The sequence below is a fragment of the Mobula hypostoma genome, chromosome 1 (assembly GCF_963921235.1).
Source record: "Mobula hypostoma chromosome 1, sMobHyp1.1, whole genome shotgun sequence".
In the NCBI taxonomy this organism is placed as follows: domain Eukaryota; kingdom Metazoa; phylum Chordata; class Chondrichthyes; order Myliobatiformes; family Myliobatidae; genus Mobula; species Mobula hypostoma.
This window is the reverse complement of record NC_086097.1, coordinates 161,845,891-161,861,839: the sequence shown is the minus strand read 5'-3', so window position 1 is coordinate 161,861,839 and position 15,949 is coordinate 161,845,891. Positions and strand designations below refer to the sequence as shown.

The 15,949-nt window shown below is 42.3% G+C and overlaps 1 protein-coding gene across 5 annotated transcripts in view; it reads right to left on the bottom strand.

Moving 5' to 3' along the window:
• Positions 1–15,949, bottom strand: part of LOC134351841 (focal adhesion kinase 1) — a 522,413-nt gene that overhangs the window by 388,858 nt on the left and 117,606 nt on the right. For 3 of the 5 annotated variants that reach the window (XM_063058792.1, XM_063058677.1, XM_063058783.1), the window contains exon 1: positions 879–896. The exons of the other annotated variants lie outside the window; for them this stretch is intronic. The gene's annotated coding sequence lies outside the window, so the exon portion shown is untranslated. Of the gene's footprint in view, positions 1–878; positions 897–15,949 lie in introns of those variants that run through there. 5 annotated transcript variants of the gene reach the window in all.

Here is a 15,949-nt window from a genome sequence, read left to right as displayed (position 1 = left end):
CATGCATATCCTCATTCCCTGCAACTGTTTTTTTAAATAACGGATATATTTTATACCTTTCAATGAGTGGGAACCACTCAAATATCTAGGTAGCTACACAAACTCAGATTTAAATGACAGGCCATGTACATGTGCACATCTTCATTCAAATCACAGACATGTGGGAGGCTTGAAATATTGTACAGCTAAAGCATGTTTATTGGGATGCCTGAGATGTTTTCCTTATTTAGGGGATACAAAAGGGCATTTTTTTTTACACAATCCAACAGATAGGCCGAGATTACTAAATTAACACAAAATTAAAGTGATTTCACTTCAGAAGTACTTACATTGGCTGACTTGAGAGGTGCAGAAATTACATATCTTTTCATTCCTTCTGTTTAAGCATTAAGAGACTAGGAAATGCTATTTTTTAAAAAATCAATCAAAGGGAAAAGACAGCCTAAATATGCAGCAGGAACAGTGCTAACTATCTGCACTTTGGACTCTGACAAAATGAGGAGCCCTGTCAGGTCATAGCAGGTAATTACAATTAAAAAGTTAAGGATTGACTAGCTTAATACATATTAGCTTTTAAACTAAATGTTTTATTCCCATATTTTAGCTCTATGCTAATGATTGTCAATTTTCTGATACTTGATCACATACTTTGGTGATAACATCACTTAAAAATAAAAACAAGGGCAAAGTAAACATAGCAAATCAGTATACTGCTGCCAAATAACAAAAGATTCTTACCCCAATCCACTGAAGGCAATTAAAAATAAATCCTTTACAAAAATCTATTTCAATCACCTTAGATTAAATAAACATGTTACATTTCTGCCAAAGTTTTCTTTGTTCATTAAACGAGTAAGATTTTTTTTATTTGCCAATACCTTTAGCCCAGCATACTGGGAATGGACTGCACCCGCTCTTCTCCATACAGACGACACCTGCTTCTTGAAATAGGCCTTGCCAGCATACACACTAGTCAAGCTACTGCATACAATGTCTCAATTCAATGCTGCCAGTATGGGTTCCAGCAGGGGGCTGGGAAGACACTTCAGTGCAAAACAAAAACCCTGCTTCCTTTCATATGCGTTTTCACATTAGTTCTCCTGTTACTGGTTCCACAGTGGTGCAGAACAGCATACAATTTCTTCAGCAGAGAAATCCACAGACCTGTGTTCAAGTTTCAGATTCTCCTCATGTTTCCCGTGTACCCAAGCCATCTTTTCCGGTGCAAACTGCTAAAAGCACTTCTGTAGCCTACAGCCAGCTCCATTTGGAGTTGATTAGCAAGCACCTTATTAATATGCTAATCTCACCCACAGACTCCTGTTTACGAAACCAACCAGAGAATTCAACTGAAGCCTCAATGCAAATCAAATCTGACCCAGGTCATGACTGTATGCCTTCGGATGTGCCTTCTGCATCTGTGCAGATTGCCTCTGACACCCACCTACCCTAAAAGTTTGTTTTGCTTAAAATTAAATCTAAAATCAGGTAACAAAATTATGCAACTTCTAGTTCATCTTGCTGTTCTCGCACTACATGAATAGTGAACTCGTTGTCACAATACACATAGCAACATTGAAGTCTGAACATGCAGTGCCTCAAAACTAGGACAGCACTATAATTACTGACCTATCAGTACCACAGCTAGCTCCTTGATCCTCAGAGGAATCGTCCATATTTCCCAAATAGTTTGGGAGTAAAAATTTAAGACGAACTACATTCGTTAAATTGACTGCCAAATATATCCTATTGGATTTCAAGGCTTTAATCTTATGAGTGCTTTCAAACAGAACATTATCAGCTGGCAAGAGTTACCAAAATGGAATACACCTTAAAATTGTTTCAACTTCAAAGAAATCATTGTTAATAAATAATGATGATACAGATGCACAATTGTTTGCTAAACACAACACAAATGTCACCATTATCAAATTACCTTTTTTTGAAGTTATAGATATTTTTCTCACACAATACAGAGAAGTGTCACACTACTGCAGGGGTTACCCTAAGTGAGTAGTATTAGAGAGCAGTAGTGAAGGACTGCTGCTCAGTCTGGGGTGTGATGTTAAACCAAGACCTCATCAGCTCCCAAACCCTATAACAAATGCCTTTCTCTCAGTAGAGTGAACAATTTTTCCTCAAACTACAAAGAAACAGGTAATCTATTAACACACATCAAAGTTGCTGGTGAACGCAGCAGGCCAGGCAGCATCTGTAGGAAGAGGTGCAGTCGACGTTTCAGGCCGAGACCCTTCGTCAGGACTAACTGAAGGAAGAGTGAGTAAGGGATTTGAAAGTTGGAGGGGGAGGGGGAGATCCAAAATGATAGGAGAAGACAGGAGGGGGAGGGATAGAGCCAAGAGCTGGACAGGTGATAGGCAAAAGGGGATACGAGAGGATCATGGGACAGGAGGTCCAGGAAGAAAGACAGTTGGGGGGGGGGGACCCAGAGGATGGGCAAGAGGTATATTCAGAGGGACAGAGGGAGAAAAAGGAGAGTGAGAGAAAGAATGTGTGCATAAAAATAAGTAACAGATGGGGTACGAGGGGGAGGTGGGGCATTAGCAGAAGTTAGAGAAGTCCATGTTCATGCCATCAGGTTGGAGGCTACCCAGACGGAATATAAGGTGTTGTTCCTCCAACCTGAGTGTGGCTTCATCTTTACAGTAGAGGAGGCCGTGGATAGACATGTCAGAATGGGAATGGGATGTGGAATTAAAATGTGTGGCCACTGGGAGATCCTGTTTTCTCTGGCAGACAGAGCGTAGATGTTCAGCAAAGCGGTCTCCCAGTCTGCGTCGGGTTTCGCCAATATATAAAAGGCCACATCGGGAGCACCGGACGCAGTATATCACCCCAGTCGACTCACAGGTGAAGTATTGCCTCACCTGGAAGGGACTCACAGGTGAAGTGTTATAATCTATTATAACATTTTTGTGGGATGTTATTGAACACAAATCAGCTACCATATTTTCCACATTATAACCGTGACTACACTTCAAAAATACTTCATTATCTGTAAAGTACTTGAAACACAATTTATTTTTTTTTAAAGAAACTTGGCATGTTCTCCGCCAGGCCAGCGTTTATCAAATTCCCCTGAAATAAGTAGCTTGTTATCCATTTGAAAGGACATTCAAGAGTCGACCACATTTTAGTATATCTGGAAACACTTAAAATGCCAGACTTGGTAAGATAATGGCAAATTTACTTCCCTTGAGAACCTCTATGAAGTAGACAGGTTTTCACAACACATCAGTGTTTTCGTGACCACTAAATGGTCGTGTAGCAGTTAGCATGATGCTGTTACACCTTGGGGCGTTCGAGTTTGGAGTTCAATTCCAACGTCATCTGTAAGGAATCTATATGTCCTCACCATGGAATGAGTGTGTTTTCTCCGGGTGCAATGGTTTCCTCCCACAGTCCAAAGACATACCAGTTAGTAGGTTAACTAGTCCTTGTAAATTATCCCATGATTAAGCTAGGGCAAAATCAGGAGTCACTGGGGGTGCACGGCTTGAAGGGCTAGAAGGGTTATAAGGGTCTAATCTGCGCTGCATCTCAATTATAAATAATATTGGTTGTAGCTTACTTCATATGTATTTAATACCAAGTAATTAAATTTCTCATACATCATTGTGGTTTCAAATCTGACTGTCTACATCAACAGTCTAAGCCAATACTTATCCAAACTTAAACCGTGCAAGGCATTGGATCACAACACCCTGCAGAGGAAGTGAAAACAGCTGAGAGGCATATCAGGGTCTCCCTCCATCTCCCCCACCCCTCGCTGTGACATTCACTGGGAGTGTTGCAAACGAAGGGCCCAAAGCATTGTTGAGGATCTCTATCACCCATCCTCACCCACCCTACAATCTCTTTGACCCACTACCATCAGGAAGTGGGTACAGAAACATCCAGACTAGGCAACAGCTTCTTCCCTTAGGTTGTGAAACTAAATAGATACCCTGGCACCATTGAGGTCTTGTCACTAGGACAGCAAGCTGTTTACCTGTGTGCACTTTACTACATGCATTTTGAATTATATTTTATTAACTTATTTAAAGTGTAATATTTTGTCTTATGTGCCGTATGAGATATATGGTGTGTGAGTGCACTGAGATCCAGAGGAACATTGTTTTGTTTGGTTGTATGTATATACAGTAAGATAGCAATAAACTTGAACTTGAAATCATTATGCTAACACAACCAATACATGCTGTATTATACAAGCAGCTCTTTCCAAAAAAACTTATGGAATCATTTGAAAGTACAACATCAGAGGAGTACATGAGTAGAGGAAATGAGACTGTTCAGAATAAACCTATGCCATTCACTTGTCAGATCTAACAGTCCTCAAGACTGGAGGTGATCCTCATGAATGCATTTCATTACTGCGTTTTGCAATGTTGGCTTAAGGCAGGCACATGAACAGGCAGGCAATGGAGGGATATTGAGCACATGCAGGCAGATGTGGTTAATTGCAATTGGCATCATTGTGGCACAGACATCATGGCAGATGGGACTGTTGCTGTGCGGCGCAGTTCTTTATTCCACCTACAGAATCTGACATAAAGCAGGTGATGTAGTACAGATAAAGTTGAGCAAAGTGAGAAAAGAACACAAGAATTCAGAGAAGTAGAAATACCAGAACAATGCAGTATTTCGTGGCAGATAGTTGTCACACTCTTTTTTAAAAAAACATTCAGAGCAGTCAAATTTATTGAAGACAGGCAGTGTCATTTTGTCAGTAACACAAAATTAAAATAAGTGTAATTAATAGAGCCAACAATGCAAATAAAAATCCGTTATCAATTAGCTTGGTGGAACGATACTGTCCTTGAAAAACATTTCTTGAATTATGTCAAAAAAATTGTGAACAGAAGCTCAGTGGGTCTCTCAAAAACCCAATAATGCTTTCAGTGAATATTGACACATTCAATAATTATTATACATTGAATTAACAGTACAGTAAAAAAGAACAGGTCATGCAACCCCAAGAACCCTATACTCAATCAGGATGAAGGTCTCATCAAGATTTTTTTAAAATACAAATCATAAAAAATATTAAAAGGGGTCTAGCAAATCATTATAGTTTGCATCCAAGTGTGAACAATGCAGATGTCTCCAGTAAAATCTCACAAAGTTCTCTTGACTATTTTTAACCAAAACAAACTTTACCAATAACAAAATATTAACAAGAATAAACTGTGCAATGCCTTTTCATTCTTACATTCTTAGACAGGAGTTAAGTCCTGTTCAATTACATTTCTTAAAGCCAGTAACACTATTGTCACTATGTGGTCCCTGGGGCGATGCACTACTGTAATAACTGAGGGGCTTCCTCTTCCAACCTGCCCTCTCCCTGGCCAGTAGCAGAAGAACCCCCACCAAGCCTCAGTGAATCCCTCAGCACGTTCTTCTGCAGCTTGGAACGTGCCAGTCCGCAGCATTCCTCTATGGACATCTCAATGTGCTGGCAGACCAGCAAGTTTCCGGAAGACAAAGGCATCTTTCACTGAGTTGGTGATCTTCCAGCAACACTTAATGTTTGTTTCTCTGTGTGTTTCTGGGAACAACCTGTAGATCAGAGAGTCCTCTGTCACACAACTGCTCAGATGAAACATGACACAAGCTGTTGCATCTGTCTCCACACCCTCTTCAAAACCAAACATCACTACTACAGATTTCTTGGAACAGCACACTGTGGGAGTGATGTTCTAGACATGTTAGAAGGATCTGAATGGCAGGGCCACTCTTACCACCAGCCAAACAAGATCTTGGTGCCTGTTGGTGAGATCTGGCGATGAGGCATTCTACCAGATGGTCTGGGCACTTTGCTCAGGAAACCACCCCTCTGTACTCATTGAGTCCTTCTCCTGCAGTGTGTGCAGAATATTACTTGGGGACCACTGCCTCATGGACTTGTGGTCAAAGGTGTTGGTCTGGAAAACTGCACAACACTGGGGAAAGACAGAACCTTGGCACATGGTGGTACTTGGTGCCCATGTACTTAGGTTGCACAGACAATCTGCTGCAGTCACACGTGAATATTATCATCAGGGCAAGGGCAACACTGGGTACGTTTCTGCTCCTGCTGTTCAGGGTCTTGTGCACCTTCACCTATCCGACCCACTCCATCTTGGAAACCCAGATGAACCCCAGAAGACAGCCTGGGTGATTTTCAACCTGGAGGAGTGAGAGACGGGCACAAAGTCAGATAAAGAAGGAAGTAGTGTTGGGTCTCTTAAAGAACCTTTAAGGCAAATTAAGTCACCAGGACCTGATAGAATATACCCCAGGTTATTGAGATGAGATTGCTGGGGCCTTGACCAATATCTTTGTGTGCTCCAGCCACTGGTGAGGTTCCAGAGGACTGCCAAGTAGCTAATGTTGCTCCATTATTCAAGAAGGGAAATATGGATAATTCTGGAAATTGTAGACAAGACTCACACAAGTTGTAGAGAGTTATTGGGAAGCAGTATCAGGGAATAGGATTTACCATGGCCTAATTAGGGACATTCCGTGCAGCAGGACAAGTTATGTTTTAACTAACTTGACTGAGTTTTGAGGAGGTGACAAGAGTGGTTGGTAGAGGTAGAGCTGTAGATGTTGTCTATATGGACTTCAATAAGACATTTGATAAGGTCCCTCACAGGAGCCTCATCCAGAAGATTATGGGACCCACGGTGAATTGGCTATTAGGATTCAGAATTGACTTGCCCATGGCAGACAGAGGGGGGGCAGTGGCGAATGGGTCTTATTGTGGTTGGTCTGTGATCAGTGGTGTTTTATCGGCATCTGTACCGGGACATCTGATTGTGATATGACTTCAATAAAAATGTAGTAAGTTTGTAGACGATATGAAGACTGGTAGTGCTGTGAATAGCACAGAAGATTGCAAACGATACATTGCGAAATAGATCAGTTGCAGTTATGGGTAGAGAAATCGCAGACAATTTAACCCAGTCAAATGTGAAACATTGCACTTTAGCAAATCAAATGTAAAGGGAAAGTGCACTGTTAATGGCAAGTGTTGATGAGCAGAGGGATCTTGAGTTCCAAGTCCATAGTTCTCTGAAAGTAGCTACATAGGTTGATAGGGTAGTAAAGATGTATGGCACTTGCCATTATTAGTCAAGGAGCTGAGCTTAAGAATCAAGAAGTTATGTTGCAGCTTTATAAAACTCTAATTAGGCCATATCTGGAGTATTGCATTCAGTTCTGGGTGCCCAATTATAACATGCTAAAGCTTGAAAGGGAGCAGAAGAGGTTTATCCAAATGCTGTATGGATTATAGAGCATGTGCTACAAGGAAATAGAAGGATATGAACACTGTGCAGGCAGAAAGGATTAATTTAGTTCAGGACCAAAGGGCCTGTTCCTGGGCTGTACTTTATTTTCTATGTTCTATCTTAACATTTATTATCAGGAAATTATTAAGTCTATAATTAAGCAAACATTAACTGAACGCATTGCAAAATATATGCTGCACCACATGCCTGATTAGCCTTATCAATTTTTCAAACAAAAAATAACAGATGGGCATGCTGATAAGCTACTTGTATACATTTGTTCGCTCATAAGCTTATACTCAAAGTTCTGACGAAGGGTCTCGGTCTGAAACGTCGACTGTACCTCTTCCTAGAGATGCTGTCTGGCCTGCTGCGTTCACCAGCAACTTTGATGTGTGTTGCTTGAATTTCCAGCATCTGCAGAATTCCTGTTGTTTGCGTTACTCAAAGTTTAAGCTTATGGAACTGGAAGCAAATAATTTATCATTCATGACATTTGCGAAGTGGATGTAATGACAATTTACAGGTAATCAAATTAATCTGATTCAATAATGGCATCCAGGAGGAAGTATGTTGAAGCTACAACTATTTTCAATACAATAAATGCCTTGCGTGACAGAACAAGACACCATCCAAGTTTGCCACAAACATGAGTGGCACTCTGAGCAATACACAAGGAAACACATTTACAAGGAGATTACAAGTTAATAGGCTAAATAAGTGAACAAAATTATAGAAAATACAACTCAATGTACACTCATCCACTTGAAATCTGAAAATTATAGAATATAGTAATGAACCTTCGAAAGCCAGGATGATTTGAGCTCCAAAGAGTTAGAGCTATATGTTACAGCTGTAACATATATAAGACCTATGTATATATGTAAGAGCGATGGTGGTAGAGGTAGATACAATAGGAACTTTTAAGAGACTCTCAAATGGGTACATGGAGCTTAGAAAAATAGAGGGCTATGCAGTAGGCAAATTCTAAGCAGCTTCTAGAGTACATGGTCGGCACAAGATTGTGGGCCAAAGGGCCTGTGATGTGCTGCAGATTTCTATGTTCTATAATGAGACTCATAATCCCATATACATATAGTTAATGTAACATAGGACAAAATTAAGGAAAAAAGATTTATATACTGCTTGCTTTTTGTTGAGGAGATATAAACTAAAGAGGAAAAGGGTGGAAATTATGACAAGCATCTAGGAGTACAGAACTAGGAATACAGAAAGCAATATTGGATTCAGCAAAGGCTAGCCATGGAGGTGCCAAGGATTAAATTACAATCGATTGGTACAAACCAGAGCTGTATTCAATCTAATTTTAAAGATTCAGAGTTGATTTAAGTTCAGTTTTCAAGGAATAAAGGAGAACTGATAGAACTGAGGGTGTCAATTTTAGAAAACCTAGCACATTTATTTTTCAACATAGTCCCCTCGTACATTTACACACTTAGTCCATCGGTCGTGGAGCATACGGATCTTGGACCTCCAGAAAGTGTCCACAGCAGGGGTGATTGATAAGTTTGTGGCCCAAGGTAGAAGGAGATTAATTATTAACTTCAAACTTCCTGCATAATCACTCAAAGAGTTGAACTGCATGTGCATGTAACGAGAGCTGTATAACTCATCTCCCTCTACCTTAGGCCACAAACTTATCAATCACCCTTGCTGCGGACACTTTCTGGAGGTCCAAGATACGTATGCTCCACGACCGCTGGACTAAGTGTGCAAATGTAGGAGGGGACTATGTTGAAAAATAAATGCTCTAGGTTTTCTAAAATTGACCCTTTCTACCTTAGGCCATAAACTTATCAATCACCCCTCATATATGCCGGTGAAATTAAACCTGGTTCCGATTCTGAAGCAAGTGCCTAAGGACCAAGCCCTGTAGAAATACAAAACTATCAGTCTTCATCATTAAAACCAGCAAACTTTAGACTCACCAAAAAATTTTGAATCCAATTTCCCTCTTTCCCAATAATCCCAATGAGCTTTGATTTTAATGGTTTGCTTATGACTTTGCCTACAATTTTAGCAAATATTAATTTCACCAGCAACCAATCTTAGACATGAACATGGATTTTAGACTGAATTTAAAATTCAGCCCTGAATAATAGTTTTCCTGGAGTTGTAGACTGGGGCTGGTTGCAAACTAGACAATGCCAATTAACATTCATTTTGGGTGTCTAGAGTGCGGTTGCCAAGAAGGAGTTGAGTGAAAGCTATATGCAATTCAGAGGAAGCATTGTCAATACATTGCAAGTATAGAATTGTCCTATTAACTTTGATCTTTCCATAAAAATGGCATGTCATACTGGGTTGGGAGGCTTTTTCCTCCATGTGTGTCTCATTATGATGTCTGCTGCTCATTTTTGTTGAATAAAACACTTCTATATCCACGAGCTTCAGTGTCCTTCCAGTGACTTTTTCACATTACAACCACACCACTTTCTATCCAAAATAATACACTATATCCTAAAATCCATGACACATTTCATCCAGCCTTTTCACCTAATTTTACTTTCATATTTTACAAAAGCTTCAGTTTTGTAAATCCAGAAAATCCTACACACTCCTCTTTCATCGATCTATCAACATAGCAATTCTTATTTCTTACTGGTACTTAAAGCATATCTCTTCATTTATCCACTTACATCCTTTTTGTCATTGTCTACACCCACTAACACTCCTTAATAGTCAGGTACACAATTTCAGAAGTTTATTGTAGTACTGTATATGGTAATATAATACTAGGTTTAGCCTCATTTCCACTCCTGTGTTTGTTTTCTCAATTCATTTGATATTTCCTGCAAACTCTCTATTACAAATGTTCAAATGCAATTGATTTATAACTATCATATGCAACATAACAATTTCTTGCCATCAAGGCAGATCATTCCACAAGTATATGCCTCAGGGATCTGTTCTGGGACCCCTACTCTTTGTGATTTTTATAAGCGACCTGGATGAAGAAGTGGAGGGATGGGTTAGTAAATTTGCTGACAACACAAAGATTGGGGTTACTGTGGATAGTGTGGAGGGCTGTCAGAGGTTACAGAGGGACACTGATAGGATGCAAAACTGGGTTGAGAAGTGGCAGATGGAGTTCAACCCAGATAAGCGTGAGGTGGTTCATTCTGGTAGGTCAAATATGATGGCAGAATATAGTATTAATGGTAAGACTCTTGGTAGTGTGGAGGATCAGAGGGATCCTGGGGTGCGAGTCCATAGAACACTCAAAGCTGCTGCACAGATTGACTCTGTGGTTAAGAAAGCATACGGTGCATTGGCCTTCATCAATCGTGGGGTTGAGCTTAGGAGCAGAGGGGTAATATTGCAGCTATATAGGACCCCGGCCAGACCCCACTTGGAGTACTGTGCTCAGTTCTGGTCACCTCACTACAGGAAGGATGTGGAAACCATAGAAGGACGCAGAGGAGATTTACAAGGATGTTGCCTGGATTGCGGAACATGCCTTACAAGAATAGGTTGAGTGAACTTGGCCTTTTCTCCTTGAAGCGATGGAGGATAAGATATGACCTGATAGAGGTGTACAAGATGATGAGAGACATTGATCATGTGGATAGTCAGGGCTTTTTCTCAGGTGTGAAATGGCTAGCATGCGAGAGCACAGTTTTAAGGTGTTTGAAAGTAGGTACAGAGGACATGTCAGGGGTAAGTTTTTTGTTTACATGCACAAAATGCTGAGTGCGTGGAATGGGCTGCTGGCAATGGTGGTGGAGGCAGATACGATAGGGTCTTTTAAGAGACTCCTGGCCGGCTGGTGGCACAATGGCATCAGCGCTGGGCTGTGGAGCGAAGGCTCCCGAGTTCGAATCCAAGTTGGGCCACCCTGAGCACACTTTCTATCCGTTCTGGGTTGAGCATCGAGCTAGCCACTTGGCCTCGTAAAAAAAAAAAGTCGAGTCAGGAACGTTCATATCGTGACCCGGTTAATCCGAAAGGAGACCAATCTGACACCAAGCGCCAGACAAGAATGGCTGATTGTCTGGTGCGACACACTAAAAAAAAATATTCCTGGACAGGTACATGGAGCTTAGAAAAATAGAGGACTATGGGTAACCCTAGGCAATTTCCAAGGTAAGGACATGTTCGGCACAGCTTTGTGGGCCGAAGGGCCTGTATTGTGCTGTAGGTTTTCTATGTTTCTATGTTTCATATCCAGGTAGTACAAAAGGAAAAAAAGGCAGAACACAACAAAGCCTGTGCCCCTCAGCTATATGGAGTACTTCGCCATGTATTCAACCTGAGCCTGAGGCTCCGGAGGGTTCCTGTACTGTGTAAGACGTCCTGAATCGTCCCTGTGCCGAAGACGCCGCGCCCCAGCGGCCTCAATGACTACAGACCGGTGGCATTGACCTCCCACATCATGAAGACCCTGGAGAGACTTGTTCTGGAGCTGCTCTGGCCTAAGGTCAGGCCACACTTAGATCCCCTCCAGTTCGCCTACCAGTCACGACTAGGAGTTGAGGATGCCATCGTCTACCTGCTGAACCGTGTCTACGCCCACCTGGACAAGCCAGCGAGCACTGTGAGGGTCATGTTTTTTGACTTCTCCAGTGCGCTCAACACCATCCGTCCTGCTCTGCTGGGGGAGAAGCTGACAGTGATGCGGGCGGATACTTCCCTGGTATCATGGATTCTTGGCTATCTGACTGGCAGACCACAGTATGTGTGCTTGCAACACTGTGTGTCCCACAGAATGATCAGCAGCACTGGGGCTCCACAAGGGACTGTCTTGTCTCCCTTTCTCTTCATCATTTACACCTCGGACTTCAACTACTGCACAGAGTCTTGTCATCTTCAGAAGTTTTCGGATGACTCTGCCATAGTTGGATGCATCAGCAAGGGAGATGAGGCTGAGTACAGGGCTATGGTAGGAAACTTTGTCACATGGTGTGAGCAGAATTATCTGCAGCTTAATGTGAAAAAGACTAAGGAGCTGGTGGTAGACCTGCGGAGAGCTGAGGTACCGGTGACCCCTGTTTCCATCCAGGTGGTCAGTGTGGACATGGTGGAGGATTACAAATACCTGGGGATACAAAATGACAATAAACTGGACTGGTCAAAGAACACTGAGGCTGTCTACAAGAAGGGTCAGAGCCGTCTCTATTTCCTGAGGAGACTGAGGTCCTCTAACATCTGCCGGACGATGCTGAGGATGTTCTACGAGTCTGTGGTGGCCAGTGCTATCATGTTTGCTGTTGTGTGCTGGGGCAGCAGGCTAAGGGTAGCAGACACCAACAGAATCAACAAACTCATTCATAAGGCCAGTGATGTTGTGGGGATGGAACTGGACTCCCTCATGGTGATGTCTGCAGAGAGGATGCTGTCCAAGTTGCATGCCATCTTGGACAATGTCTCCCACCCACTACATACTGTACTGGGTGGGCACAGGAGTACATTCAGCCAGAGACTCATTCCACCGAGATGCAGCACAGAGCATCATAGCAAGTCATTCTTGCCTGTGGCCATCAAACTTTACAACTCCTCCCTTGGAGGGTCAGACACCCGGAGCCAATAGGCTGGTCCTGGACTTACTTCATAATTTACTGGCATAATTTACATATTACTATTTAACTATTTATGGTTCTATTACTATTATTTATGGTGCAACTGTAATGTAAACCAATTTCCCCCAGGATCAATAAAGTATGACTATGACTATGACATAGTGCAACCTTTATTAAATTACTTATTTTATTATTTTAAATTAACTATTTAAATATCACTTGTCGGTTTTTCCCAGTATACCACACAGTCCAGTGTCTATGGGAACAGCAACGCTACCAAATACAGTAATAAAGCTCGAATTTCCTCTACATCAGCAATTTCCAACATGTCCTAAGGGGATGTTAGGGGAAATAGAAGTTATCGAGGTGGCATACAAAATTCTTGGGAGGAGGGGGGTGGGGGTAAGCAGCATCCTAACCTGAGGCACAAGACCTGACTGTATCAACTCGCTGCCATCATCAATATCCAATAGGCATTCCCACTGTTAATTTTTTTTTAATGCAGCTATGTTAATGATGGATAAATACATATGGTGTGATCTCTATGAGTCTGAAAGCAGTGAAGCCTTGAATTCTAATCCTGCTAAGAAAAAGAAACTACAGAAAGTGTGTCAAACAACGTTACAAACCTGGAGTATGGTTTTATTCCGTTCCCGTCAGATCAGCAACACCCCATGTGTTTTATTTGTGATACTGTACTGTCTCATGAAGCCATCAAAGTTGGAAAACCAACACCATGGCTGTTTACAAGAAGGGGATCAGCAGACTACTTTCCAAGGAAGCTGAGATCCTTTAACACGTGCAGCAGGATGTTGGTGATCTTTTACCAGTCTGTTGTGGCGAGCGCAGTCTTCTTTGCTGCATCGGTGCTGGTGATGCTAGAAGACTAAGTAAACTCATCAAAAAGGCTGGATCCGTCCTTGGCTAAAACCTGGATTCTTGAGTTAGTGGTGGAGAGGAGGTGACTAAACAAACTATTATTCATTATGGACAATCTGGCACATCCCCTCCATGGCCTACTGAATAACCAGAGAAGTACCTTTTCAAACAGACTCATTCAGCTCCGCTGTCACAAGAATCGTTACAGAACACTATTACTATTCTGTATTTATTATTTCTCTGCTGTAGTGCTCTATAACTGTCTTTCCTGATAGGGTGAATGCATGTGGATTGGGGAATCAAGAACTGGAGGACTTGGGTTTATAGTGAGAGAAGAAATCTAAAGATTAGCTTTATTTATTTGTTACATGTTTTTTAGATTAGATTAGATACAACTTTACTGTCATTGTGCCGAGTACAGATACAAAGCCAACGAAATGCAGTTAGCATCTGACCAGAAATGCAAAGAAAAGAGTTATTTACGAAATAACTGCGAATAAAAAGTAAGTGCTACAGCACACAAATATAAAAGTACTGAGACAGTATAATATGGGTGCAATACTGCCTAGCGCTGTGATGTGAGGTTCAGCAAGGTCACAGCCTCAGGGAAGAAGCTCTTCCTGTGCCTGCTGGTGCGGGAGCGGAGGCTCCTGTAGCGCCTACCAGCTGGGAGGACAGTAAAAAGTCCATGGTTGGTGTCCTCTGTTGACCTGGTGTCCTGTTGATAGGAAAATTGATGGAGGTCCAGGGTATTGGCCAGACGGGATTTCAGATGTGATAGAACCAGTCTCTCAAAGCACTTTGCAATGATGGGGGCGAGCGCAACTGGGCGTAAGTCATTCAGGCCCGTGGCAGTGGAATGCTTTGGCACTGGCACGATGGTGGTGATCTTGAAACTTGTGGGGACATCTGCCTGGACCAGGGACAGAAAATTGTCCATGAAGACCCCGGTAAAACTGCCCTGCACAGACTCTGAGCACACAGCTGGGTATTCCATCCGGATCAGCTACCTTCTGCACATTCACCCTGCTCAGGTGGCGCAAACATCGGAGGTGGAAAGTGAGAGAGGCAGTTCACCAGGTGGGAGATCCGCTTTGAGGGTGACCTCCTTGTTCTCTCGGTCAAAGTGAGTGTAAAAGTAATTGAGCTCATCAGGGAGGAAAGCAGAGCTGGCAGGGGGCACAGTACTAGGTGGTTTGAAGTCTGTAATGACCTGTATGCCATGCCACATGCACCGGGGGTCCGAGGAGTTGAAATGCTCCTCGATTCTCTGTTTGTATATGTGTTTAGCCTGAGAGATTCCCCACCTCAGGTTGGCCCTGGCGGAGCTGTAAGCCTCCCGGTCTCCAGACCTGAAAGCTGAATCACTGGCTTTGAGCAGGAGGCGAACTTCTCTGTTCATCTGTGGTTTCTGATTGGGGAAAACTTTTATTTGTTTTTGTGATGTCACTCTATCTACACACTTGTTGATGTGCTCAAGGACAGAGTTGGTATATAAATCAAGTTAATCTGAGAGTCTGTGGTGGCATGGGCAGCAAACGCGCTCCAGTCTGTGTGCCGGAATTGGTGCTGAAGAGCAGAGTCAGCACCCTCCAGCCAGATCTTAATAGTCTTCATTGTGGCTTTCACACATTTAATGACCGGGCTATACTTGGGAAGCAGAAACCAATGAAAGATGGATGGACTGTCCCAGGTGGGGGAGGGTAGTGGCTTTCTAAGTATCAGCCACATTTTTGTTGACATGATCTAAGGTTTTATCTCCCCTTGTGGTGCATCTTACATTTTGGTAAAATCTTGGAAGCTCGGTACGTAGGTTACTATGATTAAAGTCCCCAGCAACAATAAAGACTCCGTCTGGATGCAATGTCTGCAGCTTACTAATAGCGGCACTGAGGTCTTTCACAGCTACTTTAGTATTAGCATCCAGTGGTACGTGTATATCCAAACATCAAAACATGCAGTGAAATGTGTTGTTTGTGTCAACAATTTAAGAGAAACTTGGGCAATTCTTTACACAAAGGATGGACCTATGTGAATCAGCTGCCAGAGGAAGTGATTGAGGTAGATACAGTTACAGTTTTAAAACAGTTGATGTTTTGGGCCAAGACCCTTCATCAGGACCTGACAGAAATCGTGGTCTACTGGGAGAAGCTGAACAACAATGAGCAGAAAGAGAGACAACCCAATCCACTGTTGAGCTACAATGAAAAGTTACCATTGAGTTTAACAGTCATG